The sequence below is a fragment of the Microtus oregoni genome, unplaced genomic scaffold (genome assembly GCF_018167655.1).
Source record: "Microtus oregoni isolate MIOR12 unplaced genomic scaffold, Mior012 000029F_ref0000214, whole genome shotgun sequence".
NCBI classification, from domain to species: domain Eukaryota; kingdom Metazoa; phylum Chordata; class Mammalia; order Rodentia; family Cricetidae; genus Microtus; species Microtus oregoni.
The window spans coordinates 15,801,283-15,817,167 of record NW_024543088.1 but is presented as its reverse complement, the minus strand read 5'-3'; the positions used below and the strand labels follow the sequence as shown (position 1 = coordinate 15,817,167).

General features: G+C 42.6%; 1 pseudogene; it reads left to right on the top strand.

Annotated features, from left to right (window-relative positions):
• The first annotated feature begins 442 nt into the window (after window positions 1-442).
• Window positions 443-15,885, top strand: part of LOC121464695 — a 49,155-nt pseudogene continuing 33,712 nt past the window's right edge.

Here is a 15,885-nt window from a genome sequence, read left to right as displayed (position 1 = left end):
ATAGAATATTTACCCTTATTTGGGAGCAACTCTGGGCTGGGGTGGACAACACAAAAAAGGAGAAATGGAGTTGTGTACCTGCTTTATTCTCCCTCTCTGTTTTCTACAATTGTATTAAGAGCAGCTTCCTTAAGTTCTGATCAGTCTCACTTGTCACTGGGAGGGACTCTACCTTGTGTTTCTTTGAGCTGACTTTTGTCATGTATTTGATTGCAGCAATGAAGAATACTTAAGCCATAAACCACCTTCATAGCCCTCCCCTAAATTCATGGAAAATCCTGCTGGGTCAGATGCTCAGTACCTCCCTCCAGTCTCTTCCGGTCCTTGTTCAGACTTCCCCTTTTCTCTTTGTGAGTTCAGATTCAGAGAGTGAGGAACCGATGTGTGGAAGATAAAAGCTGATGTAGCTGGCAGTCAAGAACACTGAAGCACAGCAGCAATGATGACCATCTATGTGGAAGCAAACAAGCAGCAGCAGCAGCCAGGATTCCTGGGTGAGGTGGGGAAGGGGCTTGGTAGTTTGGTGGGTCACAGCTTGGATCTCAAAGTGTTCACATCTGATCTCCACATGCAGTTACACAAGTGTGCACACATACACACATACATATACATACACTAGTGTGTGTGTGTGTGTGTGTGTATTCATGAACTCTGGAGACAAGCCTGGGTCAGGAGCCAAGAAGAAGCAGAAGTCTTTTCTTAAACTCTTGGATCCTGGAGAATTGGGGTTCTCTGGGTTACTGAATCCAAAGGCTCAGGCCTAGAGACTGGACTCTGATCTCCAGAGCACCAGAAAGGTGAAGGCTGGAACCTGAATTGCCGTTCTGTTTTCTGGGGCAGAGGTGATTGGCAGCCTTGTTGTGAAACAGCCCCTCTCCCACAGGGTGGCTGAGCCATAGAAATGGGCTCCTGATGCTGCATCTGTTCTCCATCGTGCTCCTGACTGGGCTGCTGGTAGCTGTTCTTGTTCAAGGTGAGGCAGGGATGGGATTTACAATTCTGTGGTCTGGGCCACTTACTGTGCAGGGGTACTGAGCACTGAAGAGGGAAAATGTTGAGAGTGGGTCATATTGCAGTCTCCAGGGACTTGCCCACACTGGAGCAGAAGAGCGAGGGTTGGGGAAGGGGAGGGAGAGGGGCCCTGATTCTTTTCTTGTGGTTCAGTCATCTCTGTGCCATTTTCTTCTGTTTAAGTGTGATGAAAGGCATTCTGCTGTGGGAATTCAGTGCAGGCTGTAACACACAATAAGTGTTTTATAGTTTTAGTTTCTGGTTTCTTTTGGTGTAGGTTTCAAGAGCCCCAGCTCCCCAGGGAATGAGAAAATCTATAAACAATTGATGCAGCTGAAGGTTGGAGTGGGTAAGTGACCAGAAATCAGGCCTCCAAGGGCCTACAAAGGTCTTTTGTGAACACATTACATTTGAGGCACTGGCACTGGCCCTCTCCAGGCCTCAGTTTCCACTTCTGTGGGAACTTGTTGTCTCAGTGGGTAAAGTGCTTGCCATGCAGAATCTGAGTTCCAGGCACAGAATCTATGTATTGAACAAGAAGGCGTGGGGATGCACGCTTCTACTTCCAGCACTGGGGAAATGGAGACTGGTGGATTCCCTCAGGCTCACTGGCCAGCCAGCTTAGGGTACTTAATACACTTTTACACGCACACATGCATGTATCAATGCAATAAGCAAAGAAATTAATAGGAACACAGGACAACAGTCAGGGAATGATTTTGTGGTCTCAGGGAATGACACACACAGTAGGTGCTCAGTATTCACAGAGGTCGGACAAATCAGCAGCACTCAATGTCTCCAGGGCTGTGCACACAGTAGGCATTCAGAGTTCACCCTGGCCATGGGCACAGTAGTCAAGATAGTTACCCGGCCCTGTTTGGATCTCTGAAGTTCCTACTTCCTCCAGGACACACTGTCAAGTGAGGGAAGGCTAGAGCAGATGCGGGATCATGGGCACCCAAGTGTGGATCCCCCCTGATTCACCTCCCCCAATAGACAGCCTTTGCCTTCCTTGCCCTTGGGATTGGAAATTCTTCAATGGAAAGTGTTACTTCTTCTCCAAGTCCCAGCGTACCTGGAATGATTCCGTCACTGCCTGCCAGGAGGTAGAGGCCCAACTAGTCATCATTGATAATGACGAAGAACAGGTATGCCTGATGGGCTTCCTCATCCCGGGACAGGGCACTGGCTGAGTGTGATTGAGTGTGAATGTGATGGTTGGCCAGAATGGGCTTCTGGTTAAGATCTGTCTACTGCACTTGGAAAGGGGGAGAAGAGGTGGGAGTGAGGGTCCCTGTCACCCTCTGAGTGGCTGCACCAAGTCTGAACATACTTGAATGCATCAGAACCTAGCTATCTATATATATGAATAAAAGCATCTTAAAGGGGCTGGAGGGATGACCCAGTGCTTAAGAATACTTGCTGTTTTTATGAGGACCCCAGTTCAGTTTCTAGCACCCATGTGGGCCGTCCACAACTATCTGTAACTCCATCTCCAAGGGTTCCATTGCCTTCTCTGGCCTCTGTGGGCACCTGCTCTCACGTGTGCATCTACCGGCACATGGACACAAACACATAATGTGAATAATAAAAATAAAATTTTTAAAGGCAACTTAAGGGAAAGACAAATTTCTTGGCTCAGTTCTGTGTTTTGGGCTGGGGGAGTCACATCCACAGGAGCCTGAGTGATCCAGTCACATGTTATCCACAGACAAGAAGCAGAGAATGATGAACACTGGCGCCCAGCTCACTTCCTCTATTTTCCATAGTCCAGGATCCTTGATCATGAAATGGCTCTGCACACAGTTAAAATGGGTCATCCCACTTCAATTTATCTGCATAATACCCCACAAGTGGGTCATGAGGTGGATCTCAGAGGTGGATCTTTGTTCTGTCAAGTTGACCATTGAAACTATCACCTCATCCCATGTAGATGCTAGCTAGGAGACAGCAAATTGCTCCCTTGCTGGAAAAATACCCGTGTGTATATTTTGTCAGTTTCTCTGGTATAAATTGTGCAATCACTTACTCATGGGTTGCCACGTGACAGAGATAATGTTGCTGCACACCGCTAGCCATCCCGAACACATTAGACCTTGTGGGTGAGTCTGTGTGGGCATGCTCATCACAGGTAGAGGTCACACATTCAGGAACATGTGTGCAACCTCCAGCTGTGGAAAAACTGTAAATCAGACATCATCTGGCCATAAGATAAAGTTACAGGAGGGACTCAGGGTCCAGAGCATGCCTCAGGGGTTCCTCTCAGGTGTGAGTCAATGCTGGGGAACTACTAGGTGAACACATGGGGAATGAAGTAGACATCCTCTTGACTTCTCTCCTTCCCTTCCAGACATTCCTGAGTGCGATTTCTGAGAATGAGGTATCTGCCTGGCTGGGTCTCTCCTATGTGAAAGAAGAAGGCATTTGGAAGTGGGTAGATCACTCACCCATGGACGACAGGTAGCCCCAGGAGCCCAGAACATCACAGAGAGTGGGATGGGGCTGTGAAACTCTGACCCCAGCTGTCCTCCAGGTTCCTTGCCACACTTTTGCTCCCTTAGGCTTAAGTGTCAATGATATTCATTGAGAGCGGGGGGGGGGGAGGTTCTTCATATCCATATTGGTGAGTCTTTTAAATTCCAAAAGCAGTTGGCAATTTGTTTGGATTGTTTAAATACAGTGTATTAAATAACTAAGGAGGGAGAAACCTCAGCCAATAAAGTGTTGGCTTCGCAAGAATGAGAACCTGAGTTTCATCCCCAGAACCTTCTTTAAAAAGAGCTGGTGTCACATAACACCAGCAGTTACTTGAGGATGACGAGGGTTGGTCATGAGGCAAAACGTGAAGGAGATGTTATCAAGAGACTGTGGGAAAAGGGTTTACCACACAAGATCTGAGTTCATATTTCCAACACCAACATTAAAAAAAAAACTGATATGTTCACATGGACCTGTAGTACTAGTGCTGGGGAGGGAATTTCTTTCTGAACAATTCCTAGATCCTATTGGCCAGCTAGTTTAGCTTCATCAGTGAACTTCTGGTTCAGTGAGGAACCCTTTCTTTAAAAATACAATGAGGAGGCTGGTGAGGTGGCTCGTTTGGTAAAGTGCCTGACAAGCAAGTATGAGGGCCTGAGTGTAGCTCTCCCACAAAACACCACCACCACCACCATCACCACCACCAACAACAACAACGACGACAAACCAAGGCCATAGCAAGCATCTGTTATCCTAGCACTGGAGAACACAGACAGTCAGATCCCTAGAGCCAACTCTGACTAGCTCACCAGCCCAGGCAATCAGTGACCTCAGATTCAGCAAGGTACCCTGTTTCAAATGCAAAGAGCATCCATATGTGGTGGCACACACCTTTATTTCCTGCACTCATGATACAGAGGCAGGCAGATCTGTGAGTTCGTGGCCAGCCTGCTCTACAAAGAGAGTTCCAGGACAGCCAGAGCTATACAGAGGAATCCTATTTCAAAATAAATATAGAAAAAAAGAGCAAGAGATAAAGTGGGGAAAAACCAAGGATGATAGCCTACATCAGCTTCTGGCCTCCAAATGCACACATACCTGCATGTCTTCACACAATCACACAAGCATATATGCACCACTCACACTGAAATGAGGAATAATTGATGAAGACACCACACATTGGCCTGCACTCATGCACAGACACAGCCATACACAAACACGTACTTATGCTAGTGTCACACACAGCAAACATACTCACTTACACACAGAGAGAAGGGAAGGGAAGGAGGAAGAGAGAGAGAGAGAGGGAGAGAGAGAGAGAGAGAGAGAGAGAGAGAGAGAGAGAGAGGTCTTACAATTACCTCAGGAAGACATAAATAATGCAGAGATATGAAAGATTATCTCTTTTAAGCCAGTTAGTGGGTTCTTTGTAAGGGAGTGCCCATAATGTGCTACATAGGATGTAGCTTAAGGACAGCCTCACATTATCATGGGTGTGAAGTATGTGTTCACGTGTGTCATGAGTATGTGAAGATGCATATGACTATGTGTGTACATGCATGAATCCAGAGATTGATGCCTGGTATCTTCCTCTATCACTCTCTGAGCTATGTCTTATTACATTTTTAAAAGTCTTTCATGTGTGTGTGTGTTTGTGTGAATTCAGTGTTATATGCCTATAGAGGCCAGAAGAGGGAACTGGGTCCCCTGGAGCTGGAGTTACAGGCTATTTGAGTCACCCTACGTAAGTTCTGGAAACCTAACTTAGGTGTTCTAGAAGAGCAGCAAGTCCTCTCTCTGTCTGTCTATCTCTCTGTCACTCTGCCTCTTTCTCTTTCTCTCTCCATGTGTGTGATATGTGTGATGTGTAGTATATATTCAGGTATGTCTACATGCACGGGCTCATGTGTGTGAATGTGGGCATGTGTGCTCCATGCTGCTCAGAGGACAACCTCAGGTATTGGTCCTTGTCTTCCATCTCATGTGAAGCAGGCTCACTTGCTGTTCACTGTTGTGTACTCCAGGCTAGCTGCTCGAAGTTTCCATAGGTTCCCCTATCTCTGCCTCCCACCTCACTTGGATTACAGATGAGTACTACCCTGCTATGCTCTTCTTGGCTAGCAGAGATCTGAATTCAGGTCCTCACACGTACACAGTGAGCACTTAACCCCTTGAGTGATCTCCTCAGCTCCTCTCTCTCATGGATTTTACAGATTCAAGAAGTGTCAGAGGGTAAATCAAGGTGAAAATCTAGTCTGTGCAAAAGTTACAGAAGGCTTATGGACTGCTGACAGATGTGACCTTAATAAATTTTGGATCTGCGAGAAGTCTGCAGCCCCTTGTCCGGCATGTAAAGTCTGATCTTTCTACAGTCCCTGAAGCTGGATATCCCTGGTCGATGGCAGCAACTTACCCATATTGGTGATATTTGAGCAGTAGCTCTGGGATGCTTCATGCCAGAGACCTCACACCCGACAGCAGTTGTTCTCGATCTTCCTAGTGCTGTGACCCTTTAATACAGTTCCTCATGTTGTGGTGACCTGGAAAATATAATTATTGCTACTTCATAACTAATTTTGCTTCTGTTAGAAATTGTAAGGTAAATATCTGATATGCAGCCCCCTGTGGGGATTGTGACCCGTAGGTTGAGAACCCTGGCCCCATGGCATTGGATCATTTATATACTTCCACCAATGTTTCCATATGTTATGCAGGAATTTCATCCTCTTGAAACATTCTACCCTAGAATCACTGAGACGTTAGGAGAACTTTGGAGTACACATACGCTTCAGCAGTTAGGCGCACTTGCTGCTCTTGTCGCCAACAGGGTCTCACGAACTGTTGGATCAGTAGAATAGAGTTCTGGGGGCTCTTGCAGAGGACAGGGGTTGGATGGTCCAAAACTACCTGTAACTCCAGCTCCAAGGGATCTTGCACAGACTTCTGGACTCTGTGGGTATCTGCACTTAGGTGCACATATCTACACAAAGTCACACACACACACACATAATTAAAAATAAAAGTTAAATATTTTTCTAAAAAGACACAGGAAGTTCTATAGGGAGCTCCATTAACACTCAGGAAGAAAAAACAGTGCACAAGTCTCATGGATTCCCTGAAACCAGATTGACAAAGGGCCTCCCTCCCTAAAATTATATATAAATAGCAGTGAGGAGTGCCTAGGAAAGGAGACTTTCTCGTGTGTGGAGCTGCCTACATATTACAGATTTTGTGAGTTATCACTTATGTGCTAGCACAGCAGTCTTTGGGTCTTCTTTCTTCATGTAAGCCACTCTCTATCCACACCACTGTAGTAACCCCAATAAACTTACTGGTTCACAAGCTACACTCTGGGGATATCCTTACTGTTGTCAGTTCTGTTTGAAGGGTGGGAATACAACTTTCACGTCTCCCCAGGAAGAGTGTTACACAGCACCAGGTTCTCCTTGGCTCTGAGGGTGTGGTTGTGAGACATCATTGCATTTTATGTGGGATGCATTCAGCAGCTGGGCATATTCTACTATCTCCTTGAGATGCCAGAACATTTTCAAGCCATATGTATCTGACTCTTCCCCAGGGCTCAATCCCACCCCCACATAACTTTCTGCATGAGCTACTTGTCTTGCTGCTACAGCATAAACCTTGAGAAGAGAATCTAAAGGGACAAAAGGCTGACAATTGCTCCACAGTGTGAGGTAAATCCACCATGGCTGGGAGGACATGGCAGCAGCAACATGAGGCACCTATAGTATTGCATCCACAGTCAGGAGGCAGAAAGAGGTGAGTGTTTCTGCTCAGCTTATTATCCATTTCATTCAGCCTAGGATATAAGTTTATAGAATGGGACTACATATACCCAGCATGAATCTTATCATCTCATTTACCTCTCTTCATAATTGCTCATAAAATTGTCTAAAAGACAGTTCCCATGGTGACTCTAAATCCCATCAAGTTGACAACCTAAGTAAAAAGGAAGTGCATTGGAAGCAACTTCCAAAATTCTAGAACTGACAGAGACATCTTGCTGCCTGGACAGTCACCCAAAGTTCTTCTGTACCATTGGGGCATCCAATCTTCAGTTCATAGGCCCATAGTATCAAGCAGACTTTTCCATGAAGCAGGACAGTTCTGCCTCTATTGGCAATTTGCCAGTCATTTTCTTCTGTATCCTGCAGAATATTTGGCAGACTCTTTCATGAAGTGGGAACCCTGAAGGTTTGTCTCACCTTTAGGCAAGTTTAGCAGTCATTTCTCTGTGGGTCCTGCATGTCCAGTGAAGCAGTCCAGGCAAGAGCAGTTTCTTGCCCAAATGGCTAATCTACTCCATAAGGAGCCTCTTCAATGCCCATCATTCTTTTGAAGTAGTTTGGTGCTGCCAGGAGCAGATGTGTCTCATTGTCATGAAAAGTCCTAAATTTTTAAAACATTTAAGTGCCATATTCTGAAGATCTCTGAAAGATTTGAAGAATACCTAACTAACTTAAATATATATCTATATATCTAGAAAACCTAAATAACATGACTACAATCTTGACTATTATAGATGATTATTTATTAACATATATTTCTTAATTATACATTACATTTTTAAATGAACTACACAATCATAATACCTTAGTCAAGAACAGAAATATACATATACATATAAGATAATTTGTATCAATAGAGCGAGATCCATACCAATGCAAAGTATCCATCTCTATATCATATCCCCTTTAAATGTAAACAAACATTTATAGATAATATTTTATAGATAATATATGGGTGTAGATTTGTCCATACTGTTTCCTGCTTTTTGGGGGACACTGTTAATCAGGTCTTTCATGGTGTATCTTGTGTGTTAGGTTCATCTCAGTCAGCAGTTGGGTGAAGTAATTTTTTGAGGCTGTTCATGGTGACCTTTAAGGGGGCTTTGGTCCATGAAACCATATCCACAGGTTCTCATCTTCTGTGAAAACAAAAGAAGAACCTCTTTTCCCATGCAACTTGTCCAAATTCTAAAGTCAAGATACCTTTACAATATAGATTCTGGTTTAGCTTAGCAGCCTATACAATGAAATGTCTCTCTGTACTTAGCTCCTTCACAGTCAAAAAATTCATACAAAACACAATAATATACATAATCTAAACTGTGAATTTTCCATCTTTATGTGGCTTATTTTTCTTACTCCCTTTAATCTATGATTATCTGTACTCTGTCTCTTTAAAGACTTTACCTTTTTAAAAAAGTATTAATTTTATTTTATGATTCTTTATACTCTTTTTCTTCTCTCTTCCAAGCCAATGTACATTTATCCAACACTGTGACCCATTTAGAGGTCTTTTATGTCCGAATCTGTCATATTGTGAATCTGTAATTCTTGACTGTCCAGGAGAACTTCTTAAAATGCTAAGCACTTTTTAAAAACTTCAGCTGCACCCTGAGGCAAGGAACTCCACCTTAGGCAACAAATTCCACAGGAGTAGGACTGAATGAGCTATATAGCACAGAGAGGGACTAAGGAAACAAGCTCCACTGGGAGTAGAAGCCAGGAGCAAATCCAGTCCTGGAAACCAACCCAGTCCCAAGACACTGGCGGACCAAGACTGATCCAGCAACCTGACTCAGAGTCAGTGATCTCCATCGAAACCAGAGTGGGACTGAACCAGCTACCTAGGACAGATAGGGACTGAGGAAACAAGCTCCACTGGGAGCAGAAGCTAGGAGCAAATCCAGTCCCAGGAGCCAACCCAGTCCCAGGACACTGGTGGATCAAGATTGAGCCAGCCACCCGAACTAGAGTCAACAATCTCCACCAAAACAGGTACAGGGGAGTAACCACTGAGCAAGTCAGACAGAGCCAGAGACTGCGGAGGATCTGGATGTAAATCTGGGACCGACAAGGGAGTAAACCTAAGCCAGGACCCTGGTGGGTCTGGGCATGAGTCTAGGACCTCCCAGGAACTTGGCCTGAGCCAAGACCTCTGCCAGTCTGGGAGTGAATAAACCTGGGAACTCTGAGGGAACAGGCAGGAACCAGAGATCTCAGTGGGGCCAGGCATGAGTCTGGGACCTTAGAGGGAGTAGGCCTGACCCAGGACCTCTGTGGGTCTGGGTATTGGTCTGGGACATCAAAGGGAATAGATAGGAACCCAGAAACTCTGTGGGTCTGAGCGTGAGTCTGTGACCTCTCAGGGAGTAAGCAGGTCCTTACTGCCCCCGAGCCGTGGACCTCTGAGGCAGAAGACCAGAGCCAGAAAACTTTCCAGATCCAACTCCAAGCCAAGGACTCCCACAGGAGGGGATCTAGACCAGGATTTACAGAAACGGGAAAGCCGGCAACCCAGGCCAAAGTAGGCCTGAGACAGCAAACTCTAAGGGAGCAGAGCAAAGCACAGAAGCACTGAGTTATCTCCAAGAACATGGAGTAACCAACAGGGTAACTAGAACTGTGACACTGAGTGTACCTCAAGGAACAATCATCTGAGTTTTGGATTCACTGCCACCTAGAAGATTATTCAACAGACTCTCAGACAGCCCAACCACACCTATTAAAAGGAAAAGATGAGTAGAAAAGTAAGAACAGATACAACACCACAAAGAGCAACACAACAACAGTAAAACCTAAAGACCCTACAAAAGCAAGACCTGAACAATCAAATATGGATGAAGCAGAAGAAAACAACCTAAAAAATAACTTCAACAGAATGTTTGAAACTCTTAAAGAGGAAATGAGAAATTCCCTTAAAGAAATGGAGGAAAAGACAAACAAAAAATTGGAAGACATCAACAAATCACTCAAAGAAAACCAAGAAAAAGAAATCAAACATATGAGAGAAACTATTCAGGACTTGGGGGATAGAGACAATAAAGAAAACACAAGTCAAGGGAATTATAGAAACAGAAATCATGAGAAAATGATCAGGAACTACAAACAGAAGCATGAATGGCAGAATACAAGAGATGGAAGAAAGACTCTCAAGTGCTGAAGATACAATAGAGGAAATAGACCCATCATTTAAAGAAAACATTAAATCTAACAAAAGCTTAACCCAAAATATTCAGGAAATATGAGACATCATGAAAAGGTCAAATCTAAGAATAATAGGTCTAGAAAAAGGAGAAGTTCAACTCAAAAGCACAGAAAATATATTTAACAAAATCATAGAAGAAAACTTTCACAACCTAAAGAAAGATATGCCTATGAAGATACAAGAAGCTTACAGAACACCAAATAGACTGGATCCAAGTAAAAAGGCCTCTTACCACATACTAATCAAAACAATAATCATACAGAATAAAGAAAGAATAGTAAGAGCTTCAAAGGAAAAAGGCCAAGTAACATATAAAGTTAGAGCTATCAAAATTACACCTAACTTCTCATTGAAGACAATAAAAACCAGAAGGTCATGGTCAAGTGTTATGCAGACATTAAGAGACCACAGATGCCAATCCAGACTACTATACCCAGCAAAACCTTCAATCACCATAGAAGGAAAAAACAAGATATTCTATGACAAATCTAGATTTCATCAATACCTAGCCACAAACCCAGCCCTACACAAAGTACTAGAAGGAAAACTCCAACCCAAGGAAATTGACTACACCAAAAAAAAACAACAACAACAAAAAAAACCCCAGACAAACATTTGATGATCTCATAGCAGCAAATCCCAAAGAAGGGAAAAACTCACAAATTAACATCACCAACAATGGAAACTAAATTAACAGGAGATAGCAATCACTGGTCATTAATATCCCTTAATGTAAATGAACTCAATGCACCTATAAAAAGGCACAGGCTAGTAGATTAGATATGAAAACAGAATCTATCCTTCTTCTTCATATAAGAAACACATCTCAACCTCAAAGCCAGGCATTGTCTCAGAGTAAAGGGTTGGGAAAATTTTTTCCAATCAAATGGACCTAGGAAACAAGCAGGTGTAGCTAACCTAATATCTAGCAAAATAGACTTCAAGCTAAAATCAGTCAAAACAGACAAAAAAGGTCATTTAGTCACAGGAAAAATCCATCAAGAGGAAATTTCAATACTGAACATCTATGCCCCAAATACAAGGGCACCCTCGTATGCGAAAGAAACACTTATAAAGTTAAAATCATGCATTAAACCCCATACACTAATAGTGGGAGACTTCAACACTCCCCTCTTACCACTGGACAGGTCAATCAGACAAAAATGAACAGCGAAATAAGAGACCAAACAGATGTTATGACTCAAATGAACTTAACAGACGTCTATAGAACATTCCATTCAAACAGAAAAGAAAAATCTTCTTTTCAGCACCTCATGAAACCTTCTCAAATATTGACCACATACTTGGTAGCAAAACAAACCTCAACAAATATAAAAAATTTGCAATAACCCAATGCAACTTATCAAATCACCATGGTATAAAACTAGAAGTCAACAGCAATACTAATTCCAGAAAACCCACAAACACCTGGAAATTAAGCAATGCTCACCTGAATCATCATTGGGTCAAGGAAGAAATAAAGGGAAAAATTAAAGACTTCCAAAAATTCAATGAAAATGACCACACAACATATCCAAATTTATGGGACACAATGGAAGCAGTGTTAAGAGGAAAGTCATAGCACTAAATGCCTTCATAAAGAAGCTGGAAAAGTCCCACACTAGTGAATTAACAGAACATTTGAAAACTTTAGAACAAAAAGAAGCAAACTCACCTAAGAGAACTAGATGTCAGGAAATAATCAAACTGAGAGCTGAAATAAAAAAATAGAAACAAAGAAAACAATACAAAGAATCAATGAGACAAAGAGTTGGTTCTTTGAGAAAATCAACAAAATAGACAAACCTTTATCCAAAGTAAACAAAAGGCAGAGAGAGAATATCCAAATTAACAAAATCAGAAAAGAAATGGAAGACATAACAACATATATGGAAGAAACACAGAGAATTATCAGGTCATAATTCAAAAACCTGTACTCCACAGAATTGGAACACTTAAAGGAAATGGACAATTTTTTGGATAAATATCACTTATCAAAATTAAGTCAAGACTGATAAGCAAATTAAATAGACCTATAACTGCTGAAGAAATAGAAATAGTCATCAAAAGTCTCCCAACCAAAAAAAAAAAAAAAAAAAAAGCCCAGGACCAGATGGTTTCAGTTCAGATTCTAAAAGACTTTCAAGGAAGAACTACTACCAATACTCCTCAAATTATTCTACACAATAGAAACAGGAACATTGCCAAACTCTTTCTATGAGGCTACAATTACCCTGATACCCAAACCATATAAAGACATTACTAAGAAAGAATCACAGGCCAATCTCACTCTTGAACATTGATGCAAAAATACTAAATAAAATACTGTCAAATCAAACCCAAGAACACATCAGAACCATCATCCACCATGATCAAGTCGGCTTCATCCCACAGATGCAGGGATGGTTCAACATACAAAAAAATCTGTGGTTTCTATCGCCTGCCTGCACCAAGCAGGGTAGGCGCTTTGTTTGCAACCTGCCCACCAGCACGGAGGCCTGATCTCTCAGCGCCAGGAGAGACAGCATTGGGGTGAGTTTCTGGCCCCTGGGCGCCAGCCTCCGAAGGGGAGCTTAGAGGTTCCTTGGTCCCCTATCCTTCTTGGGCTCTCTGCAGGGCCCCCACTCCCTGCATACCTCCTCTTTCTTCCTAGCCCACCCAGCTCCCATCCAGAACCCTCCCCACTTTGGCCCCACTGTCCTCTTTCTGCAAATAACATCACCCAGCCCAGCCTTTCTGGGCACTGGGTCCGAATCCTTGGGGTACTCAAGCGGGCGGGACTCCCTTTGCCTGCACCAAGCAGGGTAGGTGCTTTGTTTGCGACCTGCCCACCAGCACTGAGGCCTGATCTCTCAGCGCCAGGAGAAACAGCATTGGGGAGAGCCAACGTTGGGGAGAGCCAGCGTTGGGTAGGCAAGGAGACCTGATCCGGTAAAAGAAGATTCATAAGGGAGCATTTGGAAGAAGAGATGGGCAGACGCCAAGGCAAGAATTCGCCCAACAAGCTGAAAATCAACATGAAGCCACCAGAAACCAGCGACCTCACAACGGGAGGACATGAACACCTTAATCAAGAAGAAGTAGAAAAGATTGACTTCATGAAAGTGATTGATGCCCTTAAACAGCATGTAAAAAACGCCCTTATAGAAATGGATGAGAAATATAACAGAAAGTTTGAAGAATTGAATAAATCAGTGAATGATACCCTAGAAAACCAAGGAAAAACAATCAAACAAATAATGGAAACAGTTCAAGACTTGAAAACTGAACTGGAGGCAAAGAAGAAAACACAAACAGAGGGCCGGCTGGACATGGAAAATTTAAGTAAACAACAGAGTTTACAGAAACAAGCATAACCAACAGAATACAAGAGTTAGAAGAAAGAATCTCAGATTCTGAAGATACCATAGAGAAAATAAACACACTGATCAAAGAAAACAGCAAGTCCAACAAACTCTCATCACAAAATATTCAGGAAATATGGGACACAATAAAAAGACCAAACCTAAGAATAATAGGAGTAGAAGAAGGAGAAGAAGTGCAGCTCAATGGTCCAGAAAATATATTTAATAAAATTATAGAAGAAAACTTTCCCAACCTAGAGAAAGATATACCTATGAAGGTTCAAGAAGCATACAGAACACCGAATAGGCTGGATCAAAAAAAAAATCCCCTCGCCATATAATTATCAAAACACAAAGCATACAGAATAAGGAAAGAATATTAAGAGCTGCAAAGGAAAAAGGCCAAATTACTTATAAAGGTAAACCTATCAGACTTACACCTGACTTCTCCATGGAAACCATGAAAGCCAGAAGGTCCTGGATAGATGTACTACAGAAACTAAGAGACCATGGATGCAAGCCCAGATTACTATACCCAGCCAAGCTTTCGTTCACTATAAATGGAGAAAATAAAATTTTCCACGATAAAAACAAATTTAAACAATACGCAGCCAAAAATGCAGCCTTACAGAAAGTAATAGAAGGAAAATCACTAACCAAGGAGTCCAAAAATGACCACAATAACTCAGACATCTAGAGACCCTTCACAAACACAAATCAAAGAAGGGAAACACACAAACTCTACTTCTAAAAAAATGACCGGCGTTAACAACCACTGGTCATTAATATCACTTAATGTCAATGGACTTAACTCACCTATTAAAAGGCATAGGCTAAGCCGGGCGGTGGTGGCACACGTCTTTAATCCCAGCACTCGGGAGGCAGAGGCAGGCGGATCTCTGTGAGTTCGAGACCAGCCTGGTCTACAAGAGCTAGTTCCAGGACAGGCTCCAAAACCACAGAGATACCCTGTCTCGAAAAAAAAAAAAGGCATAGGCTAAGAGATTGGATACAAAAACAGGATCTAACATTCTGCTGTTTACAAGAAACACACCTCAACCACAAAGACAGGCACCTACTCAGAGTAAAGGGCTGGGAAAAGGCTTATCAAGCGAATGGACCTAAGAAACAAGCAGGTGTGGCCATACTAATCTCTAACAAAGTAGACTTCAAACTTAAATCAATCAGAAGAGATGGAGAAGGGCATTTTATACTCATAACAGGAACAGCTCATCAGGATGAAGTCTCAATCCTGAACATCTATGCCCCTAATATAAAAGCACCCACGTACATAAAAGAAACATTGCTAAAACTCAAGGCAGCCATCAAACCGCACACACTAATAGTAGGAGACTTCAACACTCCTCACTCACCAATGGACAGGTCAATCAGACAGAAACCTAACAGAGAAATAAGAGAATTAATGGAGGTAATGAATCAAATGGACTTAACAGACATCTATAGAACTTTTCACCCAAAGAGGAAAGAATATACCTTCTTCTCTGCAGCTCATGGAACCTTCTCAAAAATCGACCACATAGTCGGTAACAAAGCAAACATTCACAGTTACAAAAAAATATTAGTAACCACCTGTGTCTTATCAGATCACCATGGATTAAAGTTAGAATTCAACAACAATGCTACCCCCAGAAAGCCTACAAACTCATGGAAACTGAACAGTCAACTACTGAACCATACCTGGATTAAGGAAGAAATAAAGAAAGAAATTAAAGTCTTTCTGGAATTCAATGAAAATAAAGAAACAACATACTTAAACTTATGGGACACTATGAAAGCAGTGCTAAGAGGAAAGTTCATAGCACTAAGTGCCCACTTAAAGAAAACAGAGAAAGCTCACATTGGAGACTTAACAGCCCACCTGAAAGCTCTAGAAAAAAAAGAAGCAGACTCACCTAGGAGGAGTAGAAGACTGGAAATAATCAAACTAAGGGCTGAAATAAACAAAATAGAAACATGGAAAACAATACAAAGAATCAACGAAACAAAAAGCTGGTTCCTGGAGAAAATCAACAAGATT